General features: G+C 41.4%; 1 protein-coding gene across 19 annotated transcripts in view; it reads left to right on the plus strand.

Moving 5' to 3' along the window:
• LOC138749886 (NT-3 growth factor receptor-like) overlaps positions 1-23,590 on the plus strand; it is an 894,662-nt gene that overhangs the window by 808,525 nt on the left and 62,547 nt on the right. For 18 of the 19 annotated variants that reach the window (XM_069911895.1, XM_069911896.1, XM_069911893.1 and 15 more), the window contains 2 exons: positions 4,449-4,553; positions 23,043-23,118. The gene's annotated coding sequence lies outside the window, so the exon portion shown is untranslated. Of the gene's footprint in view, positions 1-4,448; positions 4,554-7,636; positions 7,968-23,042; positions 23,119-23,590 lie in introns of those variants that run through there. The other variant, XM_069911888.1, reaches the window with a different exon arrangement.

Genomic DNA, 23,590 nt, shown 5'->3' on the forward strand with positions numbered 1-23,590 from the left:
TTAGGGTGACACAGTTACAACCCAGCTGTCTGTAAAGAGTTTGTACGTTCTCCCTGTGTCCACGTGGGTTTCCTCCAGGTGCTTTGATTTCCTCCCACGTTCGAAAGACGTAAGGGTTTCATAGGTTAATTGGTCACTTGAATGTATCTAAGCTGTTCCATTGCCTAATAGGGCCTGCATCTCTAAATTCAAGATTATTTTATTGTGATATTACATAGAAAATGTGATATTACATAGAATTTCCTTTAGTCAGACAATGATTTGCTATTTGTAAAAATTGCCGAGCGCCCCTTCCAGTTGCAAAGGAGAGCTCCCCCAGAGTCAGTGAGTCCCCTCCAGCTCTCCTGCAATCTCTGCACCTTCAGTATTAACCATCAGCACCCCAAGTTCCTGATGCACACCTCTGACACAATCTGGAAGCCTCCAGCACCCTCTCCCATCCCACTCTGATACCTGGTACCCCTTCAGCCAGTCACGATTCGGTCTCCAGCACTCTGCAACCTGGAGTAAGTCCTTTGAACACAGTTGCTGACATGGGTTCCTCGCCTCGAGATGCCAACGGGCTGTCTGTTCTTTCAACCTCAGGGCCCCTTGCTAGTCTGCCGCCCTGGTCACCGTCCCGTGGCCCATCCCCTCTCATTCTCCTTCTCAAAAGTGGGGGTGGGGGGGTGTTCAAAAGATGTTGCTTAGATGCCTGGAACCAAAGATGTTAGCAACACAAAAGGAAACTGTTTGCCCTCATGGGTCATGCCAACTGCTCACTGTATTAATTTGGATCTAACATTCCTGCCTGTACAAGTTTCTCTCCTATGTTTTGGTCCTCTTTTCCACCTTTGCCATTTACCTCAAGTGTTTGACACTTTGAAACCATGGTCCTTCAGAGATTTGAGGCTTCCTGTAATGATCACTAATACAGATCACAGAATCCATTGAGCACCACAGTCAAAGCAACATTCAGAGTCAGTCCAATTGATTCAAACATGAATTCTATTGATTTGGTTACACAGAACTGACTTGGTTTTGTTGTTGATTTCTCTTTAAATGCTCCCATTCTGATAAAAGGTCATCCTTCTGGAATACTAACTCCTCTGTCCACAGATGTGTCGTCTCAGTGTTGAATTAAATACCATTTCTCTTGGTCCTTGGTTCTGGTTTAAGCCAATCCACAAAGCCCTTCATCTACCTCTTGGGGCAGCACTGTGTTAGCTTGGTACTACAGTGCCAGTGGCCTGCGTTCAAACCCCACTCTGTTCTAAGGAGTTTGTACATCTTCTCCATATCTGCGGGCATTTCCTTCAGGTGCTCTGGTTTCCTCCCACCATTCAAAACATACGGGGGATGTAAGTCAATTGTGTGTAATTGGGTGGCACAGGCTTGTGGGGAGAAGGGCCTGTTATGTCTAAATTTTTTAAAAAAATCTATTTATTGGCTTTAATTGTCATTTTAAAGTAAAGAAAAATACTTTATTTCAAGAATATTTTTTATATCACAACCAAATAATTTAATGGCTAATAGGACTCTTTGGATGTGCAATCATTGCTATAATGTAGGTTGCACAGCATCCAGAGAATAGCAAACTCTCACTAACAATGGTGACAAATACACTGGACAATGAAGATTTGGCTTCCTGAACACCCTAGGCCGTATTTTATGGATTTGGCTTCCTGAACGCCCTAGGCCGTATTTTATGGATTTGGCTTGCTGAACACCCTAGGCCGTATTTTATGGATTTGGCTTCCTGAACACCCTAGGCCGTATTTTATGGATTTGGCTTCCTGAACACCCTAGGCCGTATTTTATGGATTTGGAGCTGACCATCATGAAAAGCACCTTAAAAATTTTACGATCATGCACCATTCTTTAGCTATAACCTATTTTTGTGATTTCCAGTCAAATTTTAAACATGCTTCAAGCATCTAAAACTATGAAGTGCAGCACATCATCGAAAATTTGTTTTCTGCATTTGCCCTTGGACTCTTCCCTGCTGATCTTGGTGCAGAATATGGTGAAAGGTTTCAACAGAACATTGCGACCACGGAGAAGTGATATCAGGGCAACTGGAATCCATCACTGCCGGCTGACTATTGGACACTGACACGAGAGGCATCAGATGCTGAATATCAACGAGAATCAGCGGAAACACATTATTAGGTCAGTTGTACTAAATGAACGTGTCAGCATCATGATGCGATTAAACAGGCTAAATTCAATAAAAGTTGATGTTTCTCCAACTTCCTATGTGATTCAGCAAACCTGAAATTATCTCTGTTCAGCTTGAAGTCTCCCGTCATAATCCCCAATTTTTTTCAGGTAGCAAATCTTTGGAAAAAAACTGTTGTCCAGTTTAATCAGGTAATTTACGTTGGAAATTTAAGGCATATAATTGACCAGGGCAATAACTTCCAATTGTTTCCTCAAAATGTGTCTACTTGAGAAAGTAAATGTACCCTGGTTGAAATTTAAAGTAGCTCATCAGTATTGTTCCAGGGTTTTATTGTAAGAGCACTGTGTATGAAAAATCACTCCTAGTTCTATAACTTTCAACATGTCCCATACTTTTATGCTGTTATTCAACAAAGAGAGGGAACTGGTAACAATTGAACCACAATCTCTCAACTTGTGATTTTAAAAGAGCATCTGGAATGCTTGTCTTCACTGTGCGGGGCTTCAAGGAGGTAACATTACAGCTCTAGGAAGCGTTGGTTAGGGCCACACGACATGTATTATGGGCAATTCTGGTTGCCCCATTACAGAAAGGATGTGGAGACTTTGGAAGGGAACTGATTGGGGTTATGAACTATGGGGAATGGTTGGTTCCTTTTAAGAGGTAGAGGTTGAGCAGTGACCTGAAAGATGTTTATAAAATATAAGAGGCATTGATAGGGTAGACAATTAATATCTTTCCCAAGGTAAAACTGTAACATACCACACGACATGTGTTTAAGGTGGGTGGGGGGGGGGTGGGGATTTAAAGGAGATGTGTGGGACAAATTCTTTGTGCAGAGAGTGGTAGGGACCAGGGGTAGTGGTGGAAGTAGATGCAAATAAACTTCCAGATGTATACATGAACATCCAGGGAACAGAAATGTGCAGAGTGTTTAACTTGGGCATCGTGTTGGGTTGAAAGGCCTGTTCCTGTACAGTGCTGTTCTGTGTAACAAGAATTACTACGTATCAGCCCATATTTTTATGCCCAAATCTCTGGACTGCAAACCCATATCAGAGTTGAGATTCATTATTCAAGGGCCTTGCCGTTGGGCGTGGGTGATCCTGTCTCTCCATCCGTCAGGATCTCTGACCCTCCAAAGTGTAGTTGTTGCCTCCCCTGTTCTCCTTCGGTGGAGGCTCCATCTTTGAGCTGAGACAGGTCGATGTTGAGTTCATGATTATACAAGGGGGTGGAAATACTGACGTGGTTTCCTGTCGCCGCCTTCAGTTGCAGTGTCCACACTGGACTGGTAACCCTGGCCATTGATTCACAGATTCATCTGCCCAGCGTTTTTAGTTTTACAACCATAAATTCCAATTTGTAGAATCTACTTTCCAGCCACAAATCCTCAGATGAACTTGTTGCAAATATTTTGTCCATTCGTAGTCACTCAGCCATTTCATTGGACTGAATTCCTCCTTCAGTCGGTGCAGTTAACAGCAGCAGACATCATGGATCTCAAAAATCTATAGGTCTATGGGGCAGGTACCTCACTTGTGGAGTCCAGAGACTTGGATCACGGGTAATTTTAAGAACCAGTTCTCAGCTCTTTTGATGCTCTGCCAAGAAATTGTAGATAGGAGGCTGCAGGCAGGAGCCAATCTGGAGGAGTGTTCTGGGTCGTCTGGAGTCTTGCTAAAGAGCCTCTTCCGGCCAATAATCTCCCTCCAGGAAGGGTTGGTATCTTGTTCTTGCTCCTCTACACTGATTCAAATAAAAGGACATATAAAACCCCAGTGATGAAAGTTTACACAAAATTTCTGGAGAAACTCAGCAAGGCACACAGCATTTTTTTAAGTTCAAGCACAGTATAAGATTGATGGGATGAAACGGCATTCTTCAGTCTTCAGTGTAAAAACTTGCAAGCACACGTATAGACATAGCACACATATTTCCAAGCCTGCTGTACATACAAAAACATAAATAAATATCGTTGAATAAATAGTGGAGTCTTGGAGGGATTGCATGACCAGGACATCAGTCATTCGGTATTCTCACTGCCCGTGGGAAGAAGTTGTTTCTCAGCTGGGTAGTTCTGGTTGTGATCCTCCTGCATCTCTTGCCCGACAGGAGTAACTGGAAGATGCTGTGTGGGGTGGGTGGGGTCCTTAAAAAATTTTGTGCACCTCTGTCAGATAACAATCCCAGTAGATCATGTTGATGGGGAAGGGAGATTCCAATGAGCCTCTCTGCCACTCTTCTGGACCTGTGGGTTGACCTCTGATTCATTTCTCTGCAGCAACTGTACCACACTGTGATGCATCCGGCCAGAGTAATCTCAGAAGAGCTCTTGTGGAAAAGATGTAGCAAGAATAAAGATGCATTCCCTGAGGCCTACATCAAGGTAAGATGAAAATTTACCTATTTAACCTGGGGTATCCAAAGAGCAGAATGACATTTGGCAATTGGGAGGAGAAGATCTTTTTAACTTGTTCTATCTTCAGATTTTAGTCATTCAAGATATTTTGTAATGAGGCCCTCACTGATGTGAGGAATGTTAACTAAAGGATACTCTATTTCATGCTGTCATAACACTGAATTACCAGGCAGGGAAAATATTCAAAGATGTTGTCAAAGATTCCTTTAATGTCCCCACTGACTCCTCGGAATCTCCAACCCAAGACCACTCAAACTACAGGAGCAACCTGGATGGTGTTGAGAACCTTCAGGTCATGTGCCAGGAGTGTGTACAGGTCCCACATAAGCAGCAGAAGAAGTGAACCATCTCACAAACTACTGACCCACCTGCTTCACCAGCCATCACTTGTTCCATCAGTGCAAGAGTCTGTAATTCCCACATTGACATTCCAGAACCCCCAGAACTAGGGAGAAAATAAATTATCCTCGATCCCAAGAAGAAGATTGGTTCTTTAAAACTGCTCTGTGAACTCTCCAGCCTGATATCTCAGACTTAATCTCAAGGGTGTTCCAGTTAGCATAGCTGTCAGAGAAGCACTGTTAGAGTTTCTGACTGGGGTTCGAATCCCACACTGTCTGTAAGGGCGTATGCACGTTCTCCCCATGTCTGCATGGGTTTCCTCCCTTGAAAACCATACTGGGGTTGTAGGTTATTTGGGTGTAATTGGGCGGCACACACTTGTGGGACAGAAGGGCCTATTTCTGTGCTGTATATCTAAATTTAAAATTGAACTACCAACTAATGCTGCTGCTACACTTTCAGCCACATACCCACTGCTTGAATCCCCTACAGCCACTTTCATGTGAATGATATTAAATGTGTTTCAGGAAGGCCAATGCACTGAGATCTTCCAACTATTCACCAAGACAGTGTATCCACCAAAGGGTTAAATCTATGGTCCTGAAATCATCCTGGGGCCATTAAGCACAGATTTAATTGGGAATTAATTCACCAATTGTATAATAGTGACATTGAACAAATGTGGATTTTATTATTTTAACAACCATAAATTTCAAGCTTGTGACCTTGTGAGGAGATGCAGTTTGTAAATGGTGCTGGTGCATTGAACTCCTGGACAATTCCAGACAGGTGAATGAAAATTGTGCAGACTCTCCGCAAGTGCTTGAACACAGTCCCACAGGCAGGAGGTAGTTGGTGGATAAAGGAGGGAGGGCACAGCAGCCAACAGGGGGAGGGGGGGAATGGCTCAGTGAATGGCGGGCGGGGCGGGCGTGCGGTTCGCTACCTAAAATAAGGTAGTAATTAATAATTATACTTATTGAAAATAATTTCTTAGTGAACTGTTTCTGTTAACTAGTTAGTACTACATTTGCACATCCCTAATTAATGTCACCCCCCCCCCCCCCCTGTTCAGGTTTGTACAGCTTCAGCTACGTTTGGCAGATGTTACTATGTAGAATGCTTTCATACTTGGATTAGATTAAAATGTGCCCATACACATTATCTTGAAACTATTTCAAGTTTATATTTGCACAAGCATTCAGTGCGCACAGATTTTTGTCACAGGGAAAACATTTGCACAACATATGATTTTTGAGCACACTGCCGACGAAAAATTAGAGGGGATATTGATGGAGAGGGAAGGGATGGAGAGCTGGAAGAAAGAAGACAGAGGGATGGGGAAGAGAGGGAGAACCCAGAGAAGTCCATGCTAATGCCATCTGGTTGGAGAGGGCCTAGACAGAAAATTATGGGTGGGTTTGGTTTGGCGGTGCATGAGGCCATGGGCAGATATGTCAGTGTGGGAGTGGGGCACAGAATTAAAATGGTTGACCAATGGCCAGAATCGGCTTTCTACAGTATTGTAAATAAAATTTTAAATTTAATTGGGCACTATTAAGAAAACAACAGGTTGAATGGAACCCTACTTGAAAAAGCCCTGTTCGTGTTGCCTCTCCTTTAAGACCTTCACCCCTTCAGCAATCTATCTGGGAAGAAATGGTCAGGGGATGATCAACGGGGCCTGGAGTGGCTGTGGTAGTGCAGTGGCATGGTTCTCCAATTATCCACTTCCCACTTCTACCCAAGGGCCAGGGTAGTTTGGGGATTGGAAGATGCTGGGTTACTGTATTTTCTGGTTGATGGGACAGTGTTTTGTGTGATTGCCGAGCTGACAGCCGAATTTAAGCTTCCGTATTTTTTTACCTATTTATTTTCCGTGATTGTTCTTTGCCGGCTCCTTGAGTTCCAGATAAGAAAGATTCCACTGTAATTTGAGAAAACAAACTGTAAGAGCATACAGTCAGCAGTATAACACAGTAGACTGGTCAAGGGTCTGCTGTTTCTCAAGCACTTTTGGATATTGTACTCCAATAGTATATTTAATTGAATTAAAAAGAGAATAAATACAAAGAAAGGTCAAATAAATGGAACAATGAGACTCTTTGCTCAGCATAGATTGGCATACCACAGAAGGCTTTTCTGTGGTGCGTGACGATCTAATAAATAAATAAACAAATCTAAATCAAGTTAACAACTCTTCCCAATCACACCTCTCAGCTCCAAGATGCCAGATCAACCCTAGCCATGATGCCCAAGTTGTCTGATATCCTCCCCTCCCACACTTGATCCCAAGCCCCGAACCAGTTCTGCTGAAGGATCATGGACCTGGAACTTGTTCGCTCTGTTCTCCCCCCTGCTGCCTGACGTTCTGAGTATTTTCATTGTACATTGCAGCTAAACCTCTAACGAAATTTTTTTTTTCTCTCTCTTCCATCCCTCTCATTGTGTAAAGGAGTGGGGGTGGGGGTGGTTTCTGACGGTCTCCTCGACTAATGGGATAGGATAAAGTGTGGTCGTTGCTCTCGTGTCAGAGATTTGGGTCGGCCTAATTTGAAGGAGATTCCACAAGCAGCATCAATGTTTGTATATTGAGAGACCTGTAGTGACGAAGAGCCAGATGAGAATAGTCAAATGGTGGTGTGGGAGTTGAGAGCTGAGGTGGATCCACTGTTGAACATCTCTTTTAATTTGTCTCATGCATACAGAACATTTTATAAAGAAATGTGGGTTCCTGGAAGTAATGTTACGGAGCAGTAATGTCTCTACATCACCTCTTCGACAACCCATTGGACCATAGAATGGCACTCACCAACTCTTGCACACAATCTGCCATTAAAACTGGCACTACACAACAATAACTGGTATGATCAAAGCATCCTTGAGATGGAAAATACATCATAAATACATCCCCATGAAGACCACAGGAGGAGATGTCAGAAGTCACGAAAATCATGGTCAAACAAGCTGGTTTTAATTGAACATAATTCCAAAACTGGGTATCATAAAAATCTTTCAGAAATAAAGTGATTGTGATCCTGTGAGGTTTGAATTGACTGGAGAGTGAATTTATGACATTTTACTGATTTACTTCTTACAAAAGACAGACCCATACAGAATTATCAATATGTTGCCAATATGAAGCAAACAGATCCTTTTAAACAAAGAAAATGTTACAAAGTAACTTTTGTAGATAATAAATCACTTGATATTAATATCACATAACTAAGTTCTGCAATGAATATTCCTACAAAGTCAGGTTTGTTTAATAATTCCTTCCTTATCCTTCTTAATAACAGCTTCAATAAACATGAGATATTAATACATCTGACATTTAACTTCATTTATTACTGTATCAAGATGCATCTGAAGTCTACATAAAGAGCAATGCAGATGCAAAAGCCTCATGCAAAGAATCTGCAATGTTATTTATCCAAAGCTTTGAAGTTAGTCAATTAATTTTCGTAAGCTTCTATTGATTTTATATACAGTTAGGGTGGGTATCCTATTTCATCCTAACTTCCATTGACAAAAGTGCTATTCTCTAGTGTCTTGTTTCTGTCTGCATTTGATACACTTTCTATTGTGGATGTAAGTAGTGTAGGTCCCAGGAGAAGTGGGAGAGGGGTTGAGTAGGATGGTGGGGGAGATGATTTGGAAGAATGATTGAGTCCCAGATGAGCTCAATTCCTCTTATGCTCACTGTGAGTGAGTGGGAGGCCAGTGAGCTAGTGGCACACACTCATTCCCACAGTCACAACCGTAAGCATCAGATCGACCTTCCAGAGAGGGAGCCCATGGAAAGCGACTAGCCCAGAGGAAGTCCCTGGACCGGTAATCAGACTCTTGAATGAACCTCACAAGAATAAAATGATGTTGCCTTTACTTTGTACCATCTGATCTCTTGCTTTGTACCTCTGCACATCTGCCCTGTGTCTTGTTACATTATGTATGAAATGTCTTGTTGGACTGCTTGCAAAACAATCTTGGTACACATGACAACAAATACATTTGAACGTGAGTTAGAGAATGTGGACGTGACTATGTGTGTTTGTGTCCAGTGTGAGTCTAGAGTGTGTGCATGCGTGCGCACAATTATCGGGAATCTCCTCACACTGACCAGCCCCCCTCTCGATGAAGATCATAGATTGGTTGGTACCCATGTTAAAGAAAATAATGTAGTGACATCTTCCACTGCTCAGAATGTTGGAGATAAAGTAAGTCATTTCTAACCCCGAGAGACAGCTGATTGTATGGACATTTCTCACTCATTTATCATAAAGCAAGCATTCACTCAAACCTCCACACTAATGCCTTCCGATGTAGTTATCTTTCACTGTAGGAGAAATTCTACTTGTCAAACCAATAGAGTGGACTAGAGTGAGCCAGGTGATGTGGCGTGTTTGAACTTTCAAAAGACTTAATAAAGTCTCACACAAGAGAGTCTTCATTGAAAAGCCAGAGCAGTGAACATTGGCAGGATGTTTGAGAACAAAGGTGTAATATTTAATCTTCTGCTCTCCTGATGCTAAACATTCATATTTTGCAGTGATTCCATCTTCATATGCAGTGTGTTTCTCAGCAAAAAAATTCAAAGCTCACTGCAAGCAAGCCTAATCAACTCTACCACCTGAATCCTCAGCCTTTGAGAGCTAAGTTAAGGAAGGCCAGATAGATTTGGGGTTTTGTTTTGATGACCATGTGATTAAAACATGACTAGTTTAGTGACTGAGCAATGACTCGTGTTGAGTTTGAATGCAAACAAGATCTGTTCAATTCTTATTCATGTGGGCGGAAATGATGGGGGGGGGTGGAGACAGTGTTGAAACCACATGTATCAACGTGTATTCTTTAATTTCCATCATACAGATAACACTGGGAGAAGAGAATTCTTAGCCAAAGGCATTTCATATTATTCAGCAATTAAATGAGTAAAATCATTAGTATGTTCTGAAACATTGAGATCAATATTGTTTGAACAAACCACCCTGCAGCCTTTTGGAATCTTACTCACAGCTCATACAGCTTAATGGCATCTGCAAACTTAGAGATTTACATCCACTTCTTTTGTCTCGATCATTAATATGCTTTTACCAATCAGTGGTAAGGAGACACTTTAAGAGAGTCACCCCAACAGCATCAACCAGCTCTTCATCCTGGGTGACCCCATTGCAGTTTCACACAACTTTATTCAAACAGCTGCTACGAGCAAAACCTGGCCAAAGCCCTCCCTCCGCTGGCTGAATATTTTGTCCCAACTTCACCAAAAGGTTTGTGTGTAATTCAGAGAGGATTTACTTTTACAACTTACATATTTTACCTATTATTTCATTCTTATTTATTTTATTTTTTAAATTTATTTTCCTTTTTTTTGGCCAGTTGCTTGAATTCCAGATACCAGGAGATTTATTGCACTTTGTAAATATCTGGCCTCCCAGCACTGAACATTATTGTACACCAGGACCTATTCGTTGCCGCTCTGCTCTTGACTCCCAACCTCCATGTCCTCATCTAGTTGATGGTTTGATCATGTGATCACCAAATCTAGCTGGCCAACATTTAATTTTAGCTTTTGATGATCAAACACTCTGTCGAAGTTCACTGTTCAGACTTTTAAATGAAGAATATTCAGGCCCAAGATTTAAAAAAAAACAATAAAAGAGCAAGGCAAAAGCACTGAGAATGATGCCAGTCTCGGCAGTCATGAAATCTGGTGAAGAGGAGAGTGGCCTCTGCCTGCTGACGGTCAGGTCTCTGAATTTCTCAATGATTCTCCATCTCTCGTTCTCTCTGTCCTTCTCTCTTTCTTTCTCGGTCCCTCTCTTTTTCTCTGCACTGTCCATGTCAACTTCATCAGTATTTTAGAGAATCAGCCTTTACTAGACTAGTCAATTAACCAATTATGTTTTATAATTCACTTTTAGTCAAAAGTGAAGCAGGAACATGGCAATCCATTGATTGTGGAGATCTGGCAGAGAGCTGCAGTCTTTCTCCCTCACTTTATGAAGACATTGATTGTGGAAAATTTCAGGCTTACTTTCCCTGAATATTTCGGCTTTGTTTCTTTGATCGGTCTCTGTTAAGATCCGTTACCTTTCTATTGCCAAAAGGCGGAGTCAAGCTAAAGCAGGTTTAAATAATATCCACAGGCACTGATGTAGCATCAATAATCACAAACGGGTGATATTGTGAAACTATCAGGCTTTTATTAACTAAAGACAGGATCTACATCAACCTCATTGCCTGATCGGCGGAGTCACGTGATGGAGTAGTGGCCGGACGGTGAACTCCAGCCCTCTCCAGAAAAGTCGGGAAAAACAAAGGAAAACACAAAGGCACAGAAATAAAAGTTAAAGAAAAGTGAGTATAAAGGTGGAAAGAAGATGGAGACAAAAGGAGAAAAATCAAAATCAACGGAAAGAAGAGAGGAAGAGAAGACAACGGAGGAAAAAGGTGAAGGCCTTACCTGTCCGAAGAGGCCCGCTGTGGAGAGAGGGCCCCACTACCTCAGGTCGGTAGAAAAAGAACTACAACAATGGCTCACAGAGCCGAGTAAAAGTGTGCAACCGCGCATGCGCGAGGAGTCGCGCATGCGCGATGCGCATGCAAAAAAACACACCGACGGGAGGGGGGACCAGCTGGGGAGTCGATCTCCACAGCCGGCAACGACAGCTGCAGAACACCTGCAGCAAGAAGAGACCACAGAATGTAGTAAAATTCCTAAGATATACTACAAGAGAAAAGGTACTGGAGAAGACAATGGAAAAAGTAAGAGAGGGCAACAAACCACTGGAGTATAAAGGGCAAAAAATCTTCATTTATCCAGATATAAGTTTTGAACTCCTAAAGAAGAGAAAAGAGTTCAATACAGCAAAGGCGATTTTATGGAAGAAAGGGTATAAATTTATACTAAAGCATCCAGCGGTATTGAAAATATTTATTCCAGGACAACAAAACAGACTATTCTTGGATCCAGAAGAAGCACGAAAATTTGCAGAACAATTACAAAAATAGACTGAGGGAGGAAGACGGGTAATGAGAGTTAAGATGATCACAATTGATATGTATGTGGGTAAAGACAAAAATAGACTGAGGGATGAAGACGGGTAATGAGAGTAAAAATGATCACGATTGATATGTATGCGGGTAAAGAGGTATAAGAGTGAATAGAGACAAGGAGCATACGTGAATGTATCTGTACTTAGAGGAAAATATAGAGAGTATAGACAAGAATTAATAAGGGAAGGTAATGGAATAGAGAGAATAAGGAGGGAATTAAAAGAGTGACCTTTGTGACATATGAAAAGTGAAATCTTTTCTGGGGGAGGCGGGGTGGGGGGAAATAGCGGTCACTGCAAAATCAGTTGACGCTTGCGAGTGGATTCGCAAATCCAAATGGAGAGGGGAGATGTGGTTGTCCGACAAGGGATAAAGGACAACTCAGGAGGTGAATGGGAGATTGGGAATAAATAAGATAGAAATAGGAGAATAAGGAAAATGTTGGATGTTGTAGGAATGTTGTCTTATAAAGAGTTGAAAATAAGAAAACAGAAATGGAAAAGGAGGAAAGGTAATGATGGAAAAACGGAAAGAGAAGATAAACAAAATATAAAAGGGCTACGCTGAACTATATGTCTTTAAATATTAATGGAATACATAACCAAATTAAAACGAATAAACTACCAAATTTAAATGAATAAATGTATTCCATTAGAAAAAATAACATATTGGTTAAGAAATAATATTGAAATATTCGAACAAGTATAGGAGCCTTACATTAAATACAACAGCGAAAACCTACCGGGGACAAACATTACCTAAGTTGATGGAAGGAGAAGGAAAGAAAAGAATGGACTCAGTAGAATTTCTGGTGTAATTTTGTTGAATGACAACATTGTCTGACTGGATTAATGCAACCTAGATTGTATACCTAAAATGGATGAGAGGGGGGGTGGGGGGGTGGTTTGGGAGGAAAGGGGGGGGGAGAAAAAGTCACTGTATATGTGTGAAAAAGAAATTGTGTATATCATGGCTAATGTGATTTATGGTGTGAAAAATAAAAAAAAAAAAAAAAAACCTCATTGCCTGATCGAAGAGAAAAGAAAGGGGGAGCGTGTTTTGGGAAGGATCAGTCTCAGGAGGCATGTCCAGCCGACAGCAGTGGGATAACACTGGTTTACCACAGGCGCGCAAGGAGTAACAGAGATTTTTGGAGAACACTGCAGCTACGCCATTAGGAAGTGCAGATAAAATTCAAAATAAAAGGCTGAAAGTGGTTTCAGCTAATTAAGCTGTTGGTTGTGGGTGGGACTCTTCTTCCCAACCAGTCGTGGCATTCACCCAGCTCCTGTGCTCAACTGTTACTGTTGAACGGGTTGCGCTCTGCCAAAGACCACGATGCTGTGATCTGACACCATCTCACATCCAAAGTAGGAAGAAAACCCATTTTTATAAAGAGCTGATGTGCCATTAGCTTGATAGAAAGAAAACTCAGCCAAAATGCTGCTAATTCAAGGTTCGTTATCATGCAATAAACCAGAAAATGGGATTTTACACAAAAACAAACAAAATTTTGTTATCAGCAGAAATTGCCCAGCGTAACCTTACTATCCACCAGCATTAATTATATACTGCTACACACTGATAAAATTACCGGTGAATATTCTTGGATGTTAGTAAAATAATGAAAGATTTCAATCAGGTGAATAATTATTTCAACTGGGAAACAAGTCCTAAACCAGATTTCAATTTGAATCCATCACTAATAGACCAAGAGGAAAGTTGAGGAGACATGGTTTGGTAAGGGGTTATGGAATGAACACTGAATCCATAACAATCCTTAACATAAAGCAGGTATTACTGTAGGTACTCGTGGAAGAATCAAAACCCTGTAAAAGTCAACCCCCCCCACCCTGGCCACCCATCCACTGGAGCTCCCAGTGCCTTGACCATGGGCTCTTACCTAAACCCCGGCCACTCACCGATCCAAGCTCCCGAAACCCCGAACTCGACTTACCAGCCAGTCCTGGCTGCCTACCCATCCGAACTCCTGATGCCCCGACTTCAGATTCTTGCTCTGGCCATCCAAGACCCCGATGCCCTGAACGTGGACGTACCACCTGGTCCCGACTGACAATCCTCACAATGTTGTATATAAATCTGTAAAATATTCTTGTGAGTGAGTTCTTTTCATTCATGCAGGTCAAAGTGAGAAACACAAGATGAAGAGTTGAGGGAAAGGGTTAAATGAGGCGGGAAGCACCAAGCAGGCGAATTGTGTTTAAATCGGGTAAGAAGAGTGGGATTTGTATAGAAAGTCTGGCATTTAAGTAAAGTATGTTTATACCAGCACTCATCAAAATGAGACCAGTTACAAAAATATTGATGAAAGAAAGTTGCCAGTTAGTTTCATATTTCTTGGAAATAAGAGTTATTGATTTTGTTTGACTTGAAACCCAATCCTTCAGGTTGATGGATGTGCTTTTATTCAATTCGTCTAAGTAACTTTAAGTTGATCATACACTTTCAGGGGAGCAATGAATCTAACTTTGATTGACTTTGTTAGAACAATGTATTTTCTATTCTAACACATTTAATAGCTGTGCCTTATTGGAAAAAATGGTTAGTTTGGGTTTTTATAGTCAAATCTACTTAATCATGTTAGGTTAGATATAAATAAAAAAACACGATGATTTTCCTCATCCCTAGTAAGTGACATGGAGAAGGAAATAATATTGAGGGGAAAAAGAAAAACAAATGGAAATGAGCAAACAAGAAAGGTTGCAGAGCCTGGAAAATTGGAGGAACTCAATGCTCCAGCCAACAGCATGGAAGACAATAGGTGGTGAAGGTTCACGCTAAAATACTTCCTTAGGACTTGGGACAATGGAAAAAGTGACTGTTAAATGCAACACGTTTGTGCTGGGTACGAGAAAACTATGGCAAGCAGGGTGAAAACTAATCCAAAAGAGTTCTACAAATATGTTAATGGTAAGAGGAAAGCTAGAGACAAAATTGGTCCCTTAGAAAATCAGAGTGGAAAACTGTGTGTGGAACCTAGAGAAATGGGGGAGATATTGAACAGTTTCTTTTCTTCGGTATTCACTAAGGAGAAGGATATTGGGAGATGTGGGATAAAAAAAGCAAATTGGGTAAATATGGGGAATATAGAGATTACAAAAGATGTAGTTTTAAGGCTTTTGAAGAATATAAAGGTGGATAAGTCTCCGGGACCAGACGGGATCTTCCCCAGGACATTGAGAGAAGTGAAGGAGGAAATAGCAGAGGCTCTGGCGGTAATTTTTCAAATGTCATTAGATATGGGGATAGTGCCGGAGGATTGACGCATTGCGCATGTGGTTCCGTTATTTAAAAAGGGTTCAAGGAGGAAGCCTGGCAACTATCGGCCTGTAAGTTTGACGTCTGTGGTAGGTAAATTAATGGAGAAAATTCTTAGAGATAGTACTTATAAACATCTGGATAGACAGGGTCTGATCAGGAGCACTCAACATGGATTTGTGGGAGGAAGGTCATGTTTGACCAATCTGATTGAATTTTTTGAAGAGGTGACTAGGAATGTGGATGAGGGTAGCGCAGTGGATGTTGTCTATATGGACTTCAGTAAAGCCTTCGATAAGGTACCACATGGAAGGTTAGTTAGGAAGGTGCAGTCTTTAGGTATAAATTTTAAGATAGTCAAATGGATTGAACATTGGCTGAAAGGGAGAGGCCAGAGAGTGGTAGTGGATAATTGTCTGTCAGGTTGGAGGCCGGTGACCAGTGGTGTGCCTCAAGGATCTGTATTGGGCCCATTGTTGTTCGTTATATACATTAATGATCTAGATGATGGGGTGGTGAATTGGATTAGTAAATATGCAGACGATACTAAGATAGGTGGAATAGTGGATAATGAAGAAGGTTTTCAAGGATTGCAGAGGGATTTGGGCTGCTTAGAAAAGTGGGCTGAAAAATGGCAGATGGAATTTAATGCTGATAAGTGTGAGGTGCTTCATTTTGGTAAGAAGAATCAGAATAGGACATATGTGGTAAATGGGAGAGCATTGAGGAATACAGAAGAGCAGAAAGATTTAGGAGTAACGGTACATCGTTCCCTGAAGGTAGAAACTCACGTGAATAGGGTGGTGAAGAAGGCTTTTAGTATGCTGGCCTTTATCAATCATTGCATGGAATATAGGAGTTGGGAGGTGATGTTGAGATTGTATAAGACGTTGGTGCGGCCTAATTTGGAGTTCTGTGTGCAGTTCTGGTCGCCTAATTATAGGAAGGATATAAACAGAGTGGAGAGAGTGCAGAGAAGGTTTACCAGAATGTTGCCTGGGTTTAAGCATCTGGAGTATGGGGAGAGATTGGACAGATTGGGTCTTTATTCTTTGGAGCGTAGAAGGTTGAGAGGGGATTTGATAGAAGTATTTAAGATTATGAAAGGGATAGACAGAATGGATGTAGATAGACTATTTCCATTAAGAGGAGGAAAGTTTAAAACAAGAGGACATGAGTTAAGAATTAAGGGGCAGAGGTTTAGAGGTAACATGAGGGGAAACTTCTTTACTCAGAGAGTGGTAGCTGTGTGGAATGATCTTCCGGGAGAAATAGTGGCGGCGGAGTCAATTGTATTATTTAAGAAAAGGTTGGACAGGTATATGGATGAGAAGAAGATGGAGGGTTATGGGCATTGTGCAGGGAGGTGGGACTAGAAAGGGGTGTTTGGTTCGGTGCAGACTAGAAGGGCCTAATGGCCTGTTTCCGTGCTGTAATTGTTATGTTATGTTATGTTATATGACAGTAAGGACTCCCAATTCTCCCATGAGAAGATAAGGAAAGGGACAGTTTGAGTATTAGTGTTTAATTCTGGTCACCATTATTGGATTAGGTCATTTTTATTGCTTTTTTTCCTTGTGGTTTTAGCTTTCTTTGCACTTGCTTGGATGTTTGTATAATTGCCTATTTGTCTGCGATACTGAAGCGGACTCGGGCAGAATCAATTCACCACATGATACAAAGATTGGAGGTGTTGTGGACAGTGAGGAAGGTCTTCAAAGCTTGCAGAGGGATCTGGACCAGCTGGAAAAAAGGGCTGAAAAAATGGCCAATGAATTTAATCCAGACAAGTGTGAGGGGTTGCATTTTGGAAGGACAAACCAAGGTAGGACGTACACAGTAAATGGTAGGGCACTGAGGAGTGCGGTAGAACAGTGGGATCTAGGAATGCAAATACTGTAAAGAGAGCCTTTGGCATATTGGCCTTCGTAAATCAAAGTATTGAGTACAGGAGCTGGGATGTTATGGTAAAGTTGTATAAAATATTGATCAGGCCAAATTTGGAGTATTGTGTGTAGTTTTGGTCACTTAACTACAGGAAAGATGTCCATAAGATAAAAAGAGTGCAGAGAATATTTATTAGGATGTTGCCCAGACTTCAGGAACTGAGTTACAGGGAAAGGTTAAACAGGTTAGGACTTTCTTCCTTGGGGCATAGAAGATTGAGGGTAGATTTGATGGAGGTTTATAAAATTATGATGGATACAGATAGACTAAATACAAGTAGGCTTTTTCCACGAAAGTTAGTTAAGATACAAACTAGAGGAAACGGCTGAAGGATGAAAGGAGAGATGTTTAGGGAGAACATAGGGGGTAAGTTCTTCACACAGAGAGAGTAGTGGGAATATGCCAGCTGAAGAAGTGAATATGGGTTCAATGTTAACATCCAAGAAAAATTTGGAACGATACATGTATGGAAGGGGTATGGATGGATATGGACTGGGTGTAGGTCAGTGGGACTAGGCCAGTAATTTTCAACCTTTTTTTACACTCGCATACCACCTCAAGAATTCCCTAAATAACCATAGAGCAACTATGACATAGGACTAGGCAGTATATTTTGTAACCGCGTAAAAATACACCCTTCTCACAATAGTAACTGTAGTGCACCACTGTGGAGCATATGTACAACAAGTATGTGTGAATAGTTTTCTGGAGATGGTGGAAGACATCAGTAACTAAATCTCTTCTGTTATTTGAAGTTTGCATGTCTGAGTTATTTAAGAAGCCTCCCAAGTAACACAGAGATATAACACTTATGGACTTGTTTCCTTTCCAACAGTAAATCAAATTTCCATTTAAAAATACTATTTCTGCTGCACAATGGAGAGAACATTCCACTCATAACAATTTGCAGTGTTAAAAGAAATGCTTTCTCTCTTGTTCTTGGCCGATTATCTTAAAATGGATTCAGCAATAATAATGAGAACCTGAGTAATACACTGCTCATTTGTAAATAATTGTGTCACTCAAAAACCTGATATTGACTGACTTGTTTGACAGTTTCTATTCTTTTATTCTATTCTGATTCTAACCATTCAGTTTTGTTGGTTTTTCCCAACTCTGTATACGGATAATGAACAGAATAATTAGTTCAATAAACTGTCATGTAACCAAACTGTAATTGACACCTCAGCCAATCCAGTAATTAACTTCACAGCAAATCTAATAACCTAAATTCACCAATCGTGGAAGCTCACTCCACTCTTTACCTTTATTAACTCTCTGTTGCTTCTCTTTTTTCATTCTGTAAGAAGAACCGGGAAATACTAATGGTGACTCTTCAGTTTAAAACTATGACCTCTTGTATTTATCTCCCCCAATCTAAGTGGAAAAAACTTATTCGCATCCACTCTGTCTGTACTTCTCAAAATCTTGTAAACCTCTCAAATCTCCCCTCATTCTTCTTCTCTCCAAGGAATAAAGTCCTAATCTGTTTAATCTTTCCCCGCAACTCAACTCCTGAAGAGCCAGCAACATCCTAGTAAATTTTCTCTGTACTTTCTATCTTACTGATAACCTTCCTGTAGTTAGGTGCCCAGAACTGCACAAAATACTCCAAATTTGGCCTCACCAATGTCTTAAACAACTTTAATATAACATCCCAACTCCTGTACTCAATACTCTAATTTATAAAGGCTAAGATACCAAAAACTTTCTTTACCACCCGGTCCACCTGCGACACCACCTTCAGGGAATAATGTACCTGTATTCCCAGGATTCTGCTCCTCCACACTCCTTAGTTGAGATGGTCACAGTTCTACAATAACCCTCCACCATTTGGTACCAATTGTTTTATTTGTTAAAAGCCTTCAGGCAAGTGCTTTGCCAGTGACATACAAATGGTTGAACTGAAATTTAATCTGGGTACCAAATCCAGTGTCCAATTTAATCTCTCCTTTCTGATGCCTCCCTCTGGTGGCTCCCCTCGGATTTGTCCCAATGTTTCAGGACTCAATAAGAAGTCTCAGACATAGACGTGAATAATATTCTACACACTACTGTGATAATTGGTAGGCAGGTCTGGAACAATAGGCATATGGAACAGTGATAATTGGTACATGGATTTGTAAAAATTGGTACACTGGCACCTTTAATGCCACACTGAGGAATGGTAGTTGGCACAAGAATTCTGATCATTTGTACACAGGATGGCTGTAAAACATGGATCTTTGATTAATTGTGGCCCTGGGGTAGATACGGTTTAGAACTTTTTTTGAAAGAGTATATGGGTCAGCGCAACATCGAGGGCCAAAGGGCCTATAATGTATGGTATTGTTCTATGTCCTATAAATGGTGTACAGTTCTGCATGGATCTGCCAGGATTGTCTGCATGATGAGCTTAATGGCAATCTTGATATCAAATGGCTCTTCTAATGGACAAAATGGAAGGTTGTCTTATTGTGATTCTTCTGGCACCAAAGTTGTGAGTTGGAGTTTGAAGAAGCTCCTGCTGAAAATGTCCTTTGGAGAACAAAGAATGAGCTGGTGGTGGAGAAGTTCTGTGAAGAAATTAAATAAATCTGGTAGAAAAGGAGGTTGGTAAATGCGGAGCAGGATAGCGGATCCAAGAGGTGAGAAAACCTGCCGTCTTCACCAGGTGTGGGCTATTTGTGACTCAAACCCACCTATGTGGTTGACATCATCTACTCTGTACAACGAGCAGTTAGAAAATAAGAAGTAGGCTATTCGGCCCATCAAGTCTGTGCCACCATTTAATCATGAGCTGATCTTTTTTCCCACTCAGTCCCACTGTCCACCCTTTTCCCCATAATCTTTGATGCCTGGATAATCAAGAGCCTATCAATCTCTGCCTTAAATACACCCAGTGGCCTGGCCTCCACAACCGCCTGAATCCAGAGATTTACCACTCTCCGGTGAAAGAGATTCCTCTGCATCTCTTTTCGAAGTGGCACCCTTCCATCCTGAAGTTGTGCCCTCTTCACGCAAACTCTTGGGACTGAACAGTCAATGGTTTCTTTGCTCATGATATAATGAATGGATAATCAAATAAGATGGGTGTTAAGGACTTTGATTACTGAGTTTGATCATGAACACTGAAGTTGGAATTTAAGGCATACTTGGTCAATCCGGACAGTAAAAGCATGTTAGAGTTAGGCCCATCAGGTAAAGAGCAGGGGTGTGTTGAGAGGACAGGAAAGATCGATTCCTGGGAAATAGACGTGACGAGTGGAATTAAAGTGAGAGGACACTTTGCTTTTTGTTATGCATGGAATGAAGAGTCAAATTCTAGTCATGGGAGGAAGTCACTGCTCACAAATAAACCTCTATCCACGTCAAGTTGTTAGTAAATTTCTCTTTCTAAACATGACTGAATATGAGCAGGCAAGGAGAGGCTGGAGAGACTCATCGGACCAGGCACTTTTTGTGGATGGAAATGGCCAATGAATGTTTCCGCTCAGGATCCTTTACTGGGGCATCAGCAGCTCTTACACCTTTCTGTTTCTTCATGACTGAATAAAGAACTGGAGTTGAGTGTGAATCAGAGTCGTCTCTGTACCTCTGCAGTGGTAATTGGAGTATAACTGAGCAATCTGGTCAGCTTTCGTCCACAGTCACAAATCACCTGCATGGTTTGCAGCTGCAATCACATAAGAAGGTACTGACCTTGCAAGGGCTGACCAGAGGGCTGATGCTGTCATCAGGTAGCAAGATATGCTTGACCCTCAGTTGGAAGGAACTCCCAGCATTTGCCTCCAACACCCTCTCAGCTGGGAGATTTCGGCAGCAATAAGTATCCCACTGCACATCTGCCTGTGGCAGCAGCAGAATCTGAAATTGCAGGTTGTTGAATTTATAAACACCTGCTTTCCTATTTCTACCAATTCAGCAAATGTCCAGGCATGTGAAGTGAAATTTGGTTTAAAATTCCGTCAGCTCGTTTGTATGCAATGGGCTTCTACACACACAGTCCTCTAATATTGTTAATGGATGGATTCAGTCCAAAGGAGTTGGGGATTTTAATGAGATGGGTTCCAACTCGTTTTCCTGTACAAGTGGTTTACATCCAGCACAGGTTTTACCTTCATCACAAAATGTTTCCCTTGGGCAGCAAACTTTAACAGACCCTGTGTGTGATTTATCCCACATTTTTCAAAATGCAAACATTTTCATTCTGTAAAATCAGCACATTTAAGAAGTATAAAGTAAAATGTTCTTTGATACAATCTTAAATTATTAAAAATCTCTCCAAGTGATAAACTAATAAGATTTTTAAAAATTCTCATTCAATCATTGAACTTTTCAATGAGCATTTCAGTTATAGTTCTGGGCTACTCTGATACACTAAAAAGGACAAGGACTTCAGGTTCATGGGAACATGACTACCTTGAGCATCCTGACTTGAAGATCCATCAGCTACCCTTCACCTTAACTGGGCCTAATCCTCAGAACTCCCAACCCAACAGCAGTGTAGAAATTCCTCCTTGACCAGAACTGTGGAACTCAACACCACTACCTCAGAGACAATTAGGAGTGAGCGACTATGTTCTCATCAATGCTCAGATGCCAAAAGTGAATGTTATTCTCATTTTGTCTTCCTGAAAGGCATTCGTGTCCTTCACAGTGGGATGGCCCTTTCCAACCTCTTGCTAGGCTGGAGTGTGTCAGCAGTTTGATGCACTGATTGTTTTGGAATGGAGTCAAGGTTATATAGACCAATGACAAAGTCAAAAATAATCAAAAAATTCATATTCGGAAAATCTAAAAAAACCAGAAATTACTTGAAACGCTCAACAGATCAGGCAACGTGTGGAAAGAGGAACAGAGTTAATGCTTCAGGTCAGAGTCCCTGTAGGAAGCTTTCATGGACAGGAGTGAAACGAGGAAGCCTCCAGATGTTGAGATTGTTCTCAATACAGAAAAGTGCTGGCTCAGGCTTGAAATATTAGTTATGTATCTTTGACTCCTATAGATGCCACAGGGACATGCAGAGATACTTCAGCATTTTTGGGTATTGACTTCATGGACAGGATCTTGGTTGTGGAAATCTTTGAAGTTTTCCTTTCAACTGAAGCTGATGACCTCTCTGACTGATATAAGCTTTCCTCCTGTTGGGGAGAGCCATCAGTTTCTTGAGCCACAGGTGGTCTTGGCATTGCTGAAATAGACAAGCATATTCCAGTTATGACCCAGCTGTACAAGATCCTCTGCTTTCTCCATCCAGTACCTCTTCTTTTTGAAACTCGCCCTTCGGATTCCTGCAGGTTGGCTCTTTAAACCCTTGAGTTGTATTACCACCAAGAAAATATTTAATTTATATGCTCCTTGAACTCCTAGTCATTCTCATCCAACCAGGTTCAATGCATTAGAACCTTAGACCTAAGAAAACAGGCCCTTCTAGTCTGTGCCAAACTCTTCTTCGCCTTGTCTCACTGACCTGCCTCCAGTTCATAGCCCTCCATGCTCCTCCTGTACCTGTCCAAATTATTCTTAAATGTTAAAATTGAACTGGCATTCACCACTTCAGCTGGCAGTTCATTCCACACTCTCACCACTCTCTGTGTGAAGAAAGTCCCCCTAATATTCCCCCTAAACTTTTCCCTTTCACCGTTAACCCGTGTCCTCCGGTTTGTATCTCACCCAACCTCAGTGGAAAAAGTCTGGCTGCAATGACTCCATCTATACCCCTCATAATCTTGTAATCTCATTCTTCTAGGGAATAAAGTCCTTACCTGTTAAGTCCTGGCAACGTCCTAGTACTCTTTCTCTCTGCACTCTTTCAATTATATTGATATCTTACTATATGCTTTCTAGTAGGGACCTTGAGAGTATCTCTAAAGATGGCAGTGGTGTGGAGAAGATCAAGGAAAGAAGTCCTTCATCCCACCAGGTATGAAGTATCCACCTACACCATTTCCATTTTTCACTACTCTGCATTTTGCCTTCTATGCTATGACACTCTTCACATATAATCTAAATAGTTAAGTGTTGTCCTTACCCATTACTTCCAGTATCAAGGTACATGTGATGGTTTTGTAACCCAATGAATTCAAGGATTATGAGATGGTTGTTTATTCCACAGTCATTGTCATTCTCTAGCCTTGACCTCTAGTCACCTGTTTCCCCAATCCCAGCAGCCTCTCTGCCCTCAGCATTCAGCCTGCATGAATGGCCCCTAACCTTCCCTCAGAATGGCCTACCCAGGGCTCAGCAGGACTGTCAGATCCCACAGAGGTTCTGTGAAATGATTGAGACAGTTTAATCATGTGCAGTGCTTTTTGTCTCTCACATCCATCAACGTTTTCCTCTGACAGCTTCAGGTCAGGACAAACTTCAGGAGAACTTGAAAAGAAGGAGATCTT

The sequence above is a fragment of the Narcine bancroftii genome, chromosome 14, assembly GCF_036971445.1.
Source record: "Narcine bancroftii isolate sNarBan1 chromosome 14, sNarBan1.hap1, whole genome shotgun sequence".
NCBI lineage: Eukaryota > Metazoa > Chordata > Chondrichthyes > Torpediniformes > Narcinidae > Narcine > Narcine bancroftii.